Raw genomic sequence first — 12,910 nt, forward strand, 5'->3', positions numbered from 1 at the left:
GTACCACAGACTGGATGGTTTAAATAATGGAAATGCCATTACCCCACAGCTCTGGAGGCCAAAGTCCAAGACTGTGGTTCCAGCAGGGTTCTTTGGAAGTCTCTCTCCTTGACTTAAAGATGGCTGCTTTCCCCTGTTCTCACAGGGTCCTTCTGAATGTCTCTGCATCTCTCCTCATCTCTCCCCAAGGCTGACCGGGAGAAAACAGGAAAGAGATTTCGTGTTTGCTTCACACACCTCCTTTACCTTTTGTCCTAATCTTAAATTGTTCTTCTATCTTATAAGCACAGCAGTCATATAGGATTCAGTTCAGTTCAGTTCAGTTGCTCAGTCGTGTCTGACTCGTGCCAGGCCTCCCTGTCCATCACCAACTCCCGGAGTTCACACAAACTTATGTCCATTGAGTCAGTGATGCCATCCAGCCATCTCATCCTCTGTCGTCCCCTTCTCCTCCTGCCCCCAATCCCTCCCAGCATCAGAGTCTTTACCAATGAGTCAACTCTTCTCATGAGGTGGCCAAAGTACTGGAGTTTCAGCTTCAGCATCAGTCCTTCCAATGAACACCCAGGACTAAACTCCTTTAGGATGGACTGGTTGGATCTGCTTGCAGTCCAAGAGACTCTCAAGAGTCTTCTCCAACACCACAGTTCAAAAGCATCAATTCTTTGGTGCTCAGCTTTCTTCACAGTCCAACTCTCACATCCATACATGACCACAGGAAAAACCATAGCCTTGACTAGACAGAACTTTGTTGGCAAAGTAATATCTCTGCTTTTCAATATGGTATCTAGGTTGGTCATAACTTTTCTTCCAAGGAGTAAGCATCTTTTAATTTCATGGCTGCAGTCACCATCTGCAGTGATTTTGGAGCCCCCAAAACACTGTTTCCACTGTTTCCCCATCCATCTGCCATGAAGTGATGGGACCAGATGCCATGATCTTCAGTTTCTGAATGTCGAGCTTTAAGCTAACATTTTCACTCTCCTCTTTCACTTTCATCAAGAGGCTTTTTAGTTTCTCTTCACTTTCTGCCTTAGGGGTGGTGTTATCTGCATATCTGAGGTTATTGGTATTTCTCCCGGCAATCTTGATTCCAGCTCGTGCTTCTTCCAGCTCAGCATTTCTCATGATGTACTCTGCATATAAGTTAAATAAGCAGGGTGACAATATACAGCCTTGACGTACTGCTTTTCCTATTTGGAACCAGTCTGTTGTTCCATGTCCAGTTCTAACTGTTGCTTCCTGACCTGCATACAGATTTCTCAAGAGGCAGGTCAGGTGGTCTGGTATTCCCATCTCTCTCAGAATTTTCCACAGTTTATTGTGATCCACACAGTCAAAGGCTTTGGCATAGTCAATAAAGCAGAAATAGGTGTTTTTCTGGAACTCTCTTGCTTTTTCCATGATCCAGCAGATGTTGGCAATTTGATCTCTGGTTCCTCTGCCTTTTTAAAAACCAGCTTGAACATCTGGAAGTTCACGATTCATGTATTGCTGAAGCCTGGCTTCGAGAATTTCGTGTATTACTTTACTAGCATGTGAGATGAGTGCAACTGTGCAGTAGTTTGAGCATTCTTTGGCATTGCCTTTTTTTGGGATTGGAATGAAACCTGACCTTTTCCAGTCCTGTGGCCATGCTGAGTTTTCCAAATTTGCTGGCATATTGAGTGCAGCACTTTCACAGCATCATCTTTCAGGATTTGAAATAGCTCAACTGGGATTCCATCATCTCCACTAGCTTTGTTCATAGTGATGTTTTCCTAAGGCCCACTTGACTTCACATTCCAGGATATCTGGCTCTAGATTAGTGATCACACCATCGTGATTATCTTGGTCGTGAAGATCTTTTTTTGTACAATTCTTCTGTGTATTCTTGCCACTTCTTCTTAATATCTTCTGCTTCTGTTATGTCCATACCATTTCTGTCCTTTATCAAGCCCATCTTTGCATGAAATGTTCCCTTGGTATCTCTAATTTTCTTGAAGAGATCTCTAGTCTTTCCCATTCTGTTCTTTTCCTTGATTTCTTTGCATTGATTGCTGAGGAAGGGTTTCTTATCTCTCCTTGCTATTCTTTGGAACTCTGCATTCAGATGCTTATATCTTTCCTTTTCTCCTTTGCTTTTTGCTTCTCTTCTTTTCACAGCTATTTGTAAGCCCTCCTCAGACAGCCATTTTGCTTTTTTGCATTTCTTTTCCATGGGGATGGTCTTGATCCCTGTCTCCTGTACAATGTCACGAATCTCCGTCCATAGTACATCAGGCACTCTATCTATCAGATCTAGGCCCTTAAATATATTTCTCATTTTCACTGTATAATCATAAGGAATTTGATTTAGGTCATACCTGAATGGTCTAGTGGTTTCCCCTACTTTCTTCAATTTCAGTCTGAATTTGGCAATAAGGAGTTGATGATCTGAGCCACAGTCAGCTCCTGGTCTTGTTTTTGCTGACTCTACAGAGCTTCTCTATCGTTGGCTGCAAAGAATATAATCAATCTGATTTCGGTGTTGACCATCTGGTGATGTCCATGTGTAGAGTCTTCTCTTGTGTTGTTGGAAGAGGGTGTTTGCTATGACCAGTGTGTTCTCTTGGCAAAATTCTATTAGCCTTTGCCCTGCTTCATTCCGTATTCCAAGGCCAAATTTGCCTGTTACTCCAGGTGTTTCTTGACTTCCTACTTTTGCATTCCAGTCCCCTATAATGAAAAGGACATCTTTTGGGGGTGTTAGTTCTATCTATCCCTAAAACTGTCCCTATTAGTATCTCTTAAATTTGATCCTCATCACTTCCCACTTTACGTGGATTGTTAAACAGCCTCCTGTTTCACTGTACCTCTGAGTCTCCCCCTGTAAGTGCCAATCTACCTACTTCCACTGGAGTGACTTTTCTAAAATGCATTTCTGATCAGACAACATTCTGGATTGCAATGATCTATGGTTCCTCAGCGTCCATGGTCTGGCCTCTACCAACTTCTCCAGACTCTGCTCTCGCACCCCTGCTCTAGATCTGTGTACCAGGCATGCTGAGCTGCTTTGGGTTCCCCCAGATGTTGCACTCTCAAACTGCTCTAAACTGCCTTTGTAACATGCTGCTGTGTCTGCCTTTTCCTTGTCTGTGATCAACTCTATAGGAAACTACTCTTGACCACTTCCACCCGGCAGGTGCCATCCTCTGTGCTTCCATGAGAACCTCATGCCTACTTCTGAGTTCCTAAATTATGACTGGACACTTCTCTGACTCCTTCACTAGACACTCCTTGAGAATACAAAGGTATTTTGTTCATATTTTATTTTCTCATTTATTTGGCTGCAGTCAGTCTTCATTGCTGGTTGCTGGTCACGGGTTTTCATGGTTTGCGGTACAAGGGCTTCTCATTGGGGCAGCTTCTCTTGTTGAGAATCACGGATTCCAGGATTCACGGGCTTCACTAGTTATTGCACATGGTATCCAGAGCGTGGGCTCAGTAACTGTTGGCGCACAGGCTTAGCTGCTCCGTGGCACGTGGGATCTTCCCAGACCAGAGATGGAACCCATGTCCCCTGCATTGGCAGGTGGATTCTTAACCCCTGGGCCATCAGGAGGTCCCCCTTGTTCATTTTTATATTTCACACCAGCACAAGGCATACAGAGAGTAAGGGGTGTTACATGTTTGTTGAGTAAATGTATGCTTTTCTCTCACAGCACGCAATGACAGTACTATTTCCTGTTTAAGCATCTATCACATCTGTGAGCAACTAGGGGATAAAAACAAGGCCTCATTCATCTTTGTGTCACAGGTCCTAGCACCACACCAGACACTTAGAGAGGAGTTGGTAATATTTGATGGATAGGTGAGCAGGGATCAAATCGGGTGTGATTCATCAAACACTTTCTAGAGGAGATGTTTCGTGAGCTGGGTTGATGCTGTTAGAAGCAAGAGAGAATGAGTTGCCTTTGAGACAGAAGAATAGTTTAGGATTAGGACAAAAGGCAAAGCCCATCTGTTTTCTCCTTGGCAGTTTTGAGTAGACAAAGATCAAGACTAACAACGTATCTAGAACTGAAAGATCTTCTGAATTTTTTTAAATTATTTAAGCAGCTTAGTCACTTGGAGCTCTGTTTTCTCACTGAATACTGTACATTTCCCTGTGCACCAGTTTGAAGTTTCCTGCATAGCCTATCCTGGCTGACAGGGAGGCGCCCACTTAACATGTGTCGCAAAAGGCCATGAGCTCACATGACCCTGACCGTGACCCTGTGGGGTGAGTTTTGCCAACAGGAAACTGAATCTTAGAGATTAAGGGATTTGTTCAAGGTCAATAATGTGAACTTTCCCAGGCCTACTTGCCTGTGTGTATAGAAGGGATCACAGAAATGAATACAATAAAACTTTCACTGCCTCCTGGACTCTACCGTCTAATCTCGGGCAGACTACAGGTTTTTACCTCGGAGAGTTTCAGGACATGTTACAGAGGTCCTCAGAAAGGCAAACCATGGAAGAGTCTTACACTGAAGGCACCAAGGACTCACGCCTTCATATATCTAAACCTCTGCGCAGTCCCCTCCTGCGCTGACCCTGGGCTGGACTCTGGGATGTCAGCAAATGTGATACAGGCAGAGGCCTGAAGGGTGTGTGTGTCTTCAGACTTGCCCTCTCTGGCTGCTGAAGGCTCTCCTGCTGCCTTGTGATAAAGCCTGTGGCACAGAGATGAGCCACCCCAGTTGAGAGCCCCAACCAGCCTCTAGCTGAACTGCCTGCTGGCTGCAGCCCATGAGTGACCTTAGGGGAATACAAGAATCGCCCAGCAGAGCCCAGCCCAAATTGCTGACCTGCATAATCACCAACAAATAAAATGTTGCCTTAAGTCATTATTTTTGGGGTAGTTTGTTCCATAAGCAAAAGATACACTGTTATTTCATCTTATTCTGCTCCATCTCTCTCTCTGGTGGGCTCTACCTCTGAAGTCACTTCCGAAGACATCTCATCACTCCCACTTCTGCTGAGTCAAACTTAATATCTACATCCAAAGAGTTGTCTGGCTCCCACATTACAACGGTGTCCCATGGAGCACGCAGCAAGCTATGGCATATTACACACACACACACACACACGTGCACACACACACACCTCAGAGGTTAACATTAAAAAATTTTTTTGTTGTTGCTTTTTTTTGGTGTTGAATCTGCCTTCAGGAAGGAAATACTTGCTGCAAGTGTAACCACTACATCCACATCTCTGGACCTTTTCATCAATATTTCAGGACTTTTCCTACACACTAGTACCCTCTAAAACCTGCTCTGAGAAATACTTTGTGTTTTTCAGGGCTGTGGAATCTTACTCTGCTCTGCTAGAGGCAGAGATCTCATGGTACTTAGCAGAGCTGAGAAGGGCAGACTTTGTGGTCTTAATATAGCAAACTTCAAAAAAGCTAATTGAAAGGAATGCTGGCATCTAGTAAAATATTAAGGAGCTATCATTTCGTTTGAGACCCTGACTTTCTCTTGCTGGTTCCTGGTGCCCTCTCATCTGTGAAGTGCTGGCTGCTCCATCACCAGACAGGCTAGGGACCCACATTTAGGTAGATGGCAGGCTTACTCTCTGTCCCCCCTCCCTCATCCTCAGTGAAGCCCTCAGTCATGGATTATTGGCAGTCTTGCCCCGAAGTTCACCCGTTTACAAGCTGGTGTGACCCTTGCTGTCATCACAGAGTCACCATGTACTGGAACCTGAGTGGATTCCCTGGCCAGCTGTCTCCAAATTCACTGCCACTTCCCACCTCGCATTCAAGGAAGACATTGCTAGTTGACCATGGGCTTCTTTTCTGTTAACCTGTGACATCAGAAATGCTTCAAATTAGCATCCAAGCAGCCCTTACCAAGCTCTGGGATATGGTCCCTGTATTCCTTTGCTAGCTGCCATGAAAAAGCACCATAAACTGGGTGACTTAAACAGCAGACATTTATTTTCTTACCGTCCCAGAGGCTGGAAGTCTGATGACAGAATTGGTTCCTTTGGAGGCGATCTGTTCCAGCCCCTCCTTCACTAGTGGATGGCTGTCTTTTTCCTGGGTATTCATATTGAAACAGGAGGGGAGGGGGCAGGGCACAACTTTTGAAAGGATGGCATAGCCCAAGGACACAACATAAACTGATTGGAATCAAATGGGTCCAAGATGGCAGACAAGTCAACTTTGACTAGATCTTGATCCTCAGTATACGCTCATTGTAACACACCAGCAAGCTAAATGACACACCCAGAGGCGCCAAGACAGTTCCAAGGCTGACCTTCAAAGACCAAAAAATGGGTGGTGGCCCAATTCCTGGAAATCTCTGCCCCTTCCCTGACATGTTTGGAATAATCCTCCCACTCATCAGCCAGGGAAACTATCCAGCCCATAAAAGGGAACCACGCCACATTCTGAGACCGTTCTCACCTGAGATGGCCCACAGTCCGTCTGTGGGAGGGTTTCTCTCTAAATAAATCCACTCTCACCTATCACTTTGTCTCTCACTGAGTTTTTTCTGTGATGAGACATCAAGAACCAGAGCGTCATTAGGTCCTAAAACCAGGTCTGTGATCTCAGTTGGAAGACTGTGGGTTTTAGCTGGGATGGAGTCCCAGGACATGGGTTCAAGTCTCAATCTGAGGTAAATTGTTTCAATATCATCTTCCCTCTGTATCCCAGTTTCCCCTTTATTTAAGGATATGAGTCGTATTAGGACTCATCCTAATCAACTCATTTTAATTTGATTACCTCTGTAAGACCCTATCTCTAAAAAAGGTAACATTCTGAGGTACTGGGGTGGGGTTCATACTGCAGTGTATCTTTTTAAGGTGACACCACTCAACTCATACCAGTTCCCTAGGTGAGGCTCACTGTTCCTCTCTTTATATGCTCTGCTGCTCCAGACTACACACACATCTCTTGCCCTGAACAGGATACAAGATCTGAGGGAGAAAGGTCAGGTGTGAGGGTCATTGCTTCTGGCATGCCTAATCCCAGACCAGCGATGGTGTTCCTGACCTAGCTGGTAAGATGCAGTCACCAGCAGCTTCAGCCCTGTGTGTATCCCTTCCCAGAGCTGCAAGTTAACAGAAACGGCAGTTGTGAAAGACTGAAATGTTCTTGGTTATTTGTTGTCCCTCCTCAGGGGAGGATTATACTTCGCTGTTCCGTTGGCATCAGGATTGGCTGTGTGACTCATTTTAGCCCATGAAAAGCAAGTGCTATTTCTGAGAGGAAGCTGTGAGAAGTACTGTGTATGTCGTCTTGGTCTCTCTTCTGTACAAGATGGGCAGTGTCCTAGGGGGAGGGTGGGCCATCACCTTGGGTCCCAGAGTAAAGCTGATGGGGTGCAGAGCTTACCCCAGACCATGGTGGACATGTGGTGTAAGCACGCAATAAATTTTTCTTGTTAAAAGCCACTAAAATTTAGGAGTTGTTTGTTACTGAGTATAACTGCTTACCCTGACAATAGAGAAAGATTATGTTTTACTTAATATAAATGTGGAGTGAACACAAGGATAAATTCCAAATGGATAAAAGCTTAAATGTAATCCGTGAAGCCATAAAAGTACAAGAAGATAGTAAGAATTACCTTTATAACATCAGAGTAGAAGAACAGCTTCCTACTTATAACTTAAAATCTAGACGCTATGACAGAAAAGACTGACAAATTACATTACTATAAAAATAAAACACTACATAGGAAAACAAACAATAGTAACACCAAGGAAAAGAACTAAAATCCCAAACAAATCCCATAAATGTAGATTGTTTTAAAAAATGGCCCAAAATCTCTTCCCTTTATTTATACACTCAGATATTCCCTTCCTACCCTGAATCCAGCCTTACTTGCTTTGGCCACTGAGGCAGTAACAAATGTGGCTCAAGTAGAGGCTTAACAACACTTGGGCTTTGGTATGTACTTGTTGTCTTGCTGTTTTTGGAACCTGTGACCATCATGAGAAGAACACCAGACTAGCCTACTGGATGACGAGTGACCTTCTATTGACAGCCAGCCAACCACCAGGCCCATGAATGGGGACATTAACCACTGGCTGACTTTAAAGCGTCCGTGAGCCCAGCTGACACCTTGTGGAACAGAGATAGACTCTTAGCTAAGCCCAGACCATAGCATCGCAATGGCTGTTGTGATGAGCTGATAAGCTTGGGGATGGTTTCTAACACACACATACGTGCAAATAATGGACACAATAAGCCATATGAAAAGGCAAACAACCAATGAAGAAAGAAAAAAGTTATTCGCAACTCATATCACAAAGGGTTTACATTCCTAAGATTAAATTTTCCTTGTATAAAGTTCTTATTATAAAATATAGAAGACCAACAACCCAATGGAAAAATGAGCAAAGGATGTGAACATACAGTTCACAGTAAGGGAAATACAAAGAGCTTTTTGAAAATATGCTCAATCTCATTCATAATAAGATAAATGCAAATTAAAACTACACTGAGATGCTATTTTCACCTATCAGATTGGTAACAGGACCAAAGTTTGACAACACACTGCCCTGGCACTTGTATACTGCAGGTGAGTGTATAACCTGATGGAGGGCAACTTAACAATAGCTATGAACACGACATTGCCCAAGTCTGATCCAGTAATGGGCTTCTAAGAATTTATCGTATGAAAACAACAAAGTGGTGTATGTACAAGGTTATCCACTGCAGTATTGTTTGTAATAGCAAAGGACTGGCAACAACCTCAGTGTCAGTCACTAGGAGACTAGTTGAATGAATTACAGCACATCCAGGTAATGAAATACCGACTGCCGAAGAAAATAAGGAAGCTGGTGTGTGCTCATGTGAAAGAATTCCTAGATGCGCTTTGAAAAATAAAGCAAGATGCAGAAGCACGTACACATGCATTTGGAGTTGCTTCTGTATGTGTAGAGACTCAGGAAAGGACACACAGTGATTGGCTGAAGTATGCGCAGGTTACTTACGGGATGTGGTGCAACATGACGGCTAGTGGACGGGGTGAGGAGGAGACTTGTCATCACATAGCTTCTTGCAGTTTTTAAGTTTTGAAACTTATTATACATTAAAAAAGTTAAATGATCAAATTAAATGTTTAGTAAAGGATGCAGGTATGGATGTGTTAAGCTGACCACAGAAGGCAAAGCTGAGGCTCAGAGAGGTGCCCCAGCTAGCAGATGGCGGCAGAGCCAGTGTCTGAGCATGGGTCTATCTGACTGTAAAGTTAAGAGCTTGGGAAAGTCCAGGCTTCTCTAAACTTCCATTTTCCCAGCTGTAAAATGGGACCCCAGTGACACCAGCCCTGCCTACACACAGAGCAAAGGGGAGGCCCACCCTGATGAGCCTGTGTAGGTGAAGGTACTTTGCAAACCACAGACGGCTCTAACCACAGACACTCAATCAATATACACGTGCTTGCTGAGATACAGCCTTTTATTCTGGTCTCACTATTGCCAGAATGGAGAGCTGGACAGTTTATGCATATCATCATTTCATCTAATCTTCATAACAAACCTGGAGATGAAGTATTTTATTCCCATTTCAGAGATGAAGTTATTGAGACTCAGACAGGTTTATTAATTTAGCTGGCATGGAACACAAGTGGGATTTGAGTCTGTTTGATGCTGAAGTGATTGCCTCTCAATTATTGTGTCTGTCTGTGTGTGTGTAGGGGGGCAGGTACAGAGAGGGGAGGGAAATTGTCCTACCCCAACCTCAGGAATAGGCTACTCACTGTCTGATGGGCACAGCTGGGATTCATCCCCGTTTTTAGATTTGCTTGTGCAATTCCCTAAGTGGGCAGCCTCATTTTCTCCTCTTTCCCTGCCTAAATGTTGCCCATCCTTCAAGACCCAATCAAACCCATCCTTCCTTTTGAATACAGTCATGGCCCCATCCCTTAGCAGTAACCTTTGTTTTCTCTAAATTCTCATTTCTCTTAATGTCTCGATTTTCAGTTTTATACACGTGGAATAGTAATTTTTTATGTGTGTGTGTCTTATTTTCCTTTAATGATGTTTCATTCCTTATGGCTGGAGACTGCCTTATTCATCTTTGTAAATGAGATAAAGTATGTAAAAGGCCTAGCTCAGGGCTTGAAAAATGAAAGTATTAGTCACTCAGTCATGTCTAACTCTTTGCAACCCCATGGACTGTTGCTGGCCAGGTTCCTCTGTCCATGGGATTCTCCAGGCAAGAATACTAGAATGAGCAGTTATTCCCTTCTCCAGGGGATCTTCCTAATCCAGGGATCAAACCCAGTCTCTTGCATTGCAGGCAGATTCTTTACTGTCTGAGCCATGAGGGAAGCCCAGCTCAGAGTTTGCTGCATAGCAAATACTCAACAAAAGTGATTCTCTGGGCCTCCCTCACAACATCTGACACAGTGCCTTGTGCCTGGCATCTGCTCAACAAATGATTGCTGATTGAAAATGTAGCCATCTTGAGGGACCAGGAGACACACAAAAGAGGAAAATCTTACTGAGAGAAGGAAAATGTCATGGAAGAGTCTGGTGTTAGATGGATTCAGAAGTACTGGCCCAATGTAATCAGTTCCAGAGCTCATGGCCTGACCGGAAAGCCCAGTTCCCTACTCTGCCCTGACCTTCCATAACAAGCCATGTACCAAACTCCCAAGGTGCACTCTTAGCACAGATGCCTGAGGCCACATGGACTTAACCCAAATAAGTGATAGCAGGTGTGGCCCAGTGAGTATGGAAAGATCCCCATGAATTCAGGTTCACAAACATATTGAAGGTGACCAACTGTGTGTCAAAGATTCTCAGGCATGGTGTCTACTAACTTAATCTTCCCATCAAGCCTTGAGTTTAGAATACTCATCCCCAATTTACAGGTGAGAAAACTTGGCATCAATTCGATAGTGATCAGTGTACAAGACATACACTATCTGCACCACCACCACCATGACACATCTTGGTTAAACCTGAATAATAGGAAGTGATTGAACTGAGTACTTTTATAGCCACGAGGTGGCAGACGCTTTACCATCTGAGCCACCGGGGAAGTCTACTGGCCTGGTTAACCCACTACTAAATGAATAAGAGGGGAGGATGGAAAATCTAGGGATGGATGATTGACATCTTGAACTCAAGCCTGCAAAATGTGACCCATAAGGAGAGGCTGAGATTTTTAGATGAACAAAAACATTTTTACTAATTATCTCACATTCAAGTCAGTAGGCCACTAGTGTCTAACAAGATCCATCCCACACCCATAACAGGTATATAACTGTTTTTGCCTGGATTAGCCCCACCTGGCATTTATCCATTAAAATAATAATAGAAACAATATAATTTGATAAAATATGATTTTTACCAAAATTTCATCTTGAAATAGGATGTTATGAGAATCCTGACAAATAGGATAATAAAGATCAACAAAGTGTTCATTGAACTTGGTCCCTGCTGAAACTTTTAGTCTAAGCATGGATTATTTGAATTCTGATAATTATGAATAAAAGATTCACATGGCCCACACCCAAGGATTTGTGGTCGTGTGGCTCGCTACTGAAAAAAAGTAAGCATTAGTTAAAGCTGCCACATGGGAATAAATAATATTTATTTTTAGAGTTTTGGGGCTTCTCTCTCTTATTTCCTCTACCTGCTTCTAAGTTTCTGAGGCCTGCGATCAGACTTTGTATAATTTCATACATGGGCTTGTTGTGTCTTCCAGGTCTAATTTGTAAGCAAGTCATTTCCCATCAAGTTGCTGATTCCAAGGAGTCAAACACTGCAGTAATCACTGTTGACATTCAGTCTTCATCCTGGTCCCTTGTTTGGTCATGAGATATCCCACACATTCCAAGCTAGAGCCAGAGGTTGCCACCAAACAATCAAAGAGATCTAGAGCCTTAAGAAATGGATCCATTTATAGTGGAAGGAGGGAGAGGGAGAGGCTCATTTCTAAAGCAGATCAGGAAGGCGCTATTCAGGGTGATTAGCTTAGGCAAACAGAAATCAGTTCACTGGCAGGAAAACACAAAGCCATACTGGACCCTCAAGCTGAAACCATGGTTTCAAGTGATTATTTTTGAAATCACATCCTTAGAGGATTTTCTATTCTCTATCCCAGCCAAGGGCCAGGGCCTTGTAAATGATTCTCTTACCCCAACAATAAAGCCCATGGTTTGTTCCCCATCTTGCCATTCTTGAGCTACAGGAAACCAGACTCCAAGCTGACTCACTGTGTCACTCCTGTTTGGACTGGTACAATTAGGTGGGAGCTGCCACTTGACCCAGCAACTGGGTTGGCCAGTGGCTCCTGCTGCTGTTCGTTTAAGAAGGAGGGAGGCAGGCATCCTTTAAGAAGCCCTGGCCAAAGATCTAGACAGTCCTTTACAAGGGGTCTGGGGGCCATGTGCATATTGTTGGGCTTCACCTGACACTGATCTGCTGTGTCACTTTGACAAAGTCCTATCACCTTTCTGGGTTCAAGTTCTTCAACGGTAAGGTTACCTCAGTGATGATCTCTCTACGTGTGTTTATTTGAGTCTAAATTTTCCCTTTGTTTATTTTTGGCTGTGTTGGGTCTCTGTTGCTCCACGGGCTTTTCTCTAGTTGTGGCAAGTGGAGTTTGCTCTCTAGTTGCAGCGTGTGGGCTTCTCATTGCGGTGGCCTCTCTTGTTGTGGAGCAGGTTCTCTAGGGCACGTGGCCTCAGCAGCTGTGGTGCCCAGCTTTAGAGCACAGGCTCAATAGTTGTGGCGCACGGACTTCATTGATTTGCAGCATGTGGCATCTTCCCAGACCAGGGATCGAATCCGTGTCTCCTGCGTCGGCAGGCAATCTTATGGCTGAGCCGCCAGAGAAGCCCGAGTCTAACTTTTTTTAATCAGAGACAGCTACCGCTGCACTGGCTTCTCTTCAAAAGACATGGTTTTTTCTGTAGCTGCTAGATTCTGTTTCCTA

The sequence above is a fragment of the Capra hircus genome, chromosome 3, assembly GCF_001704415.2.
Source record: "Capra hircus breed San Clemente chromosome 3, ASM170441v1, whole genome shotgun sequence".
Classification (NCBI taxonomy): domain Eukaryota; kingdom Metazoa; phylum Chordata; class Mammalia; order Artiodactyla; family Bovidae; genus Capra; species Capra hircus.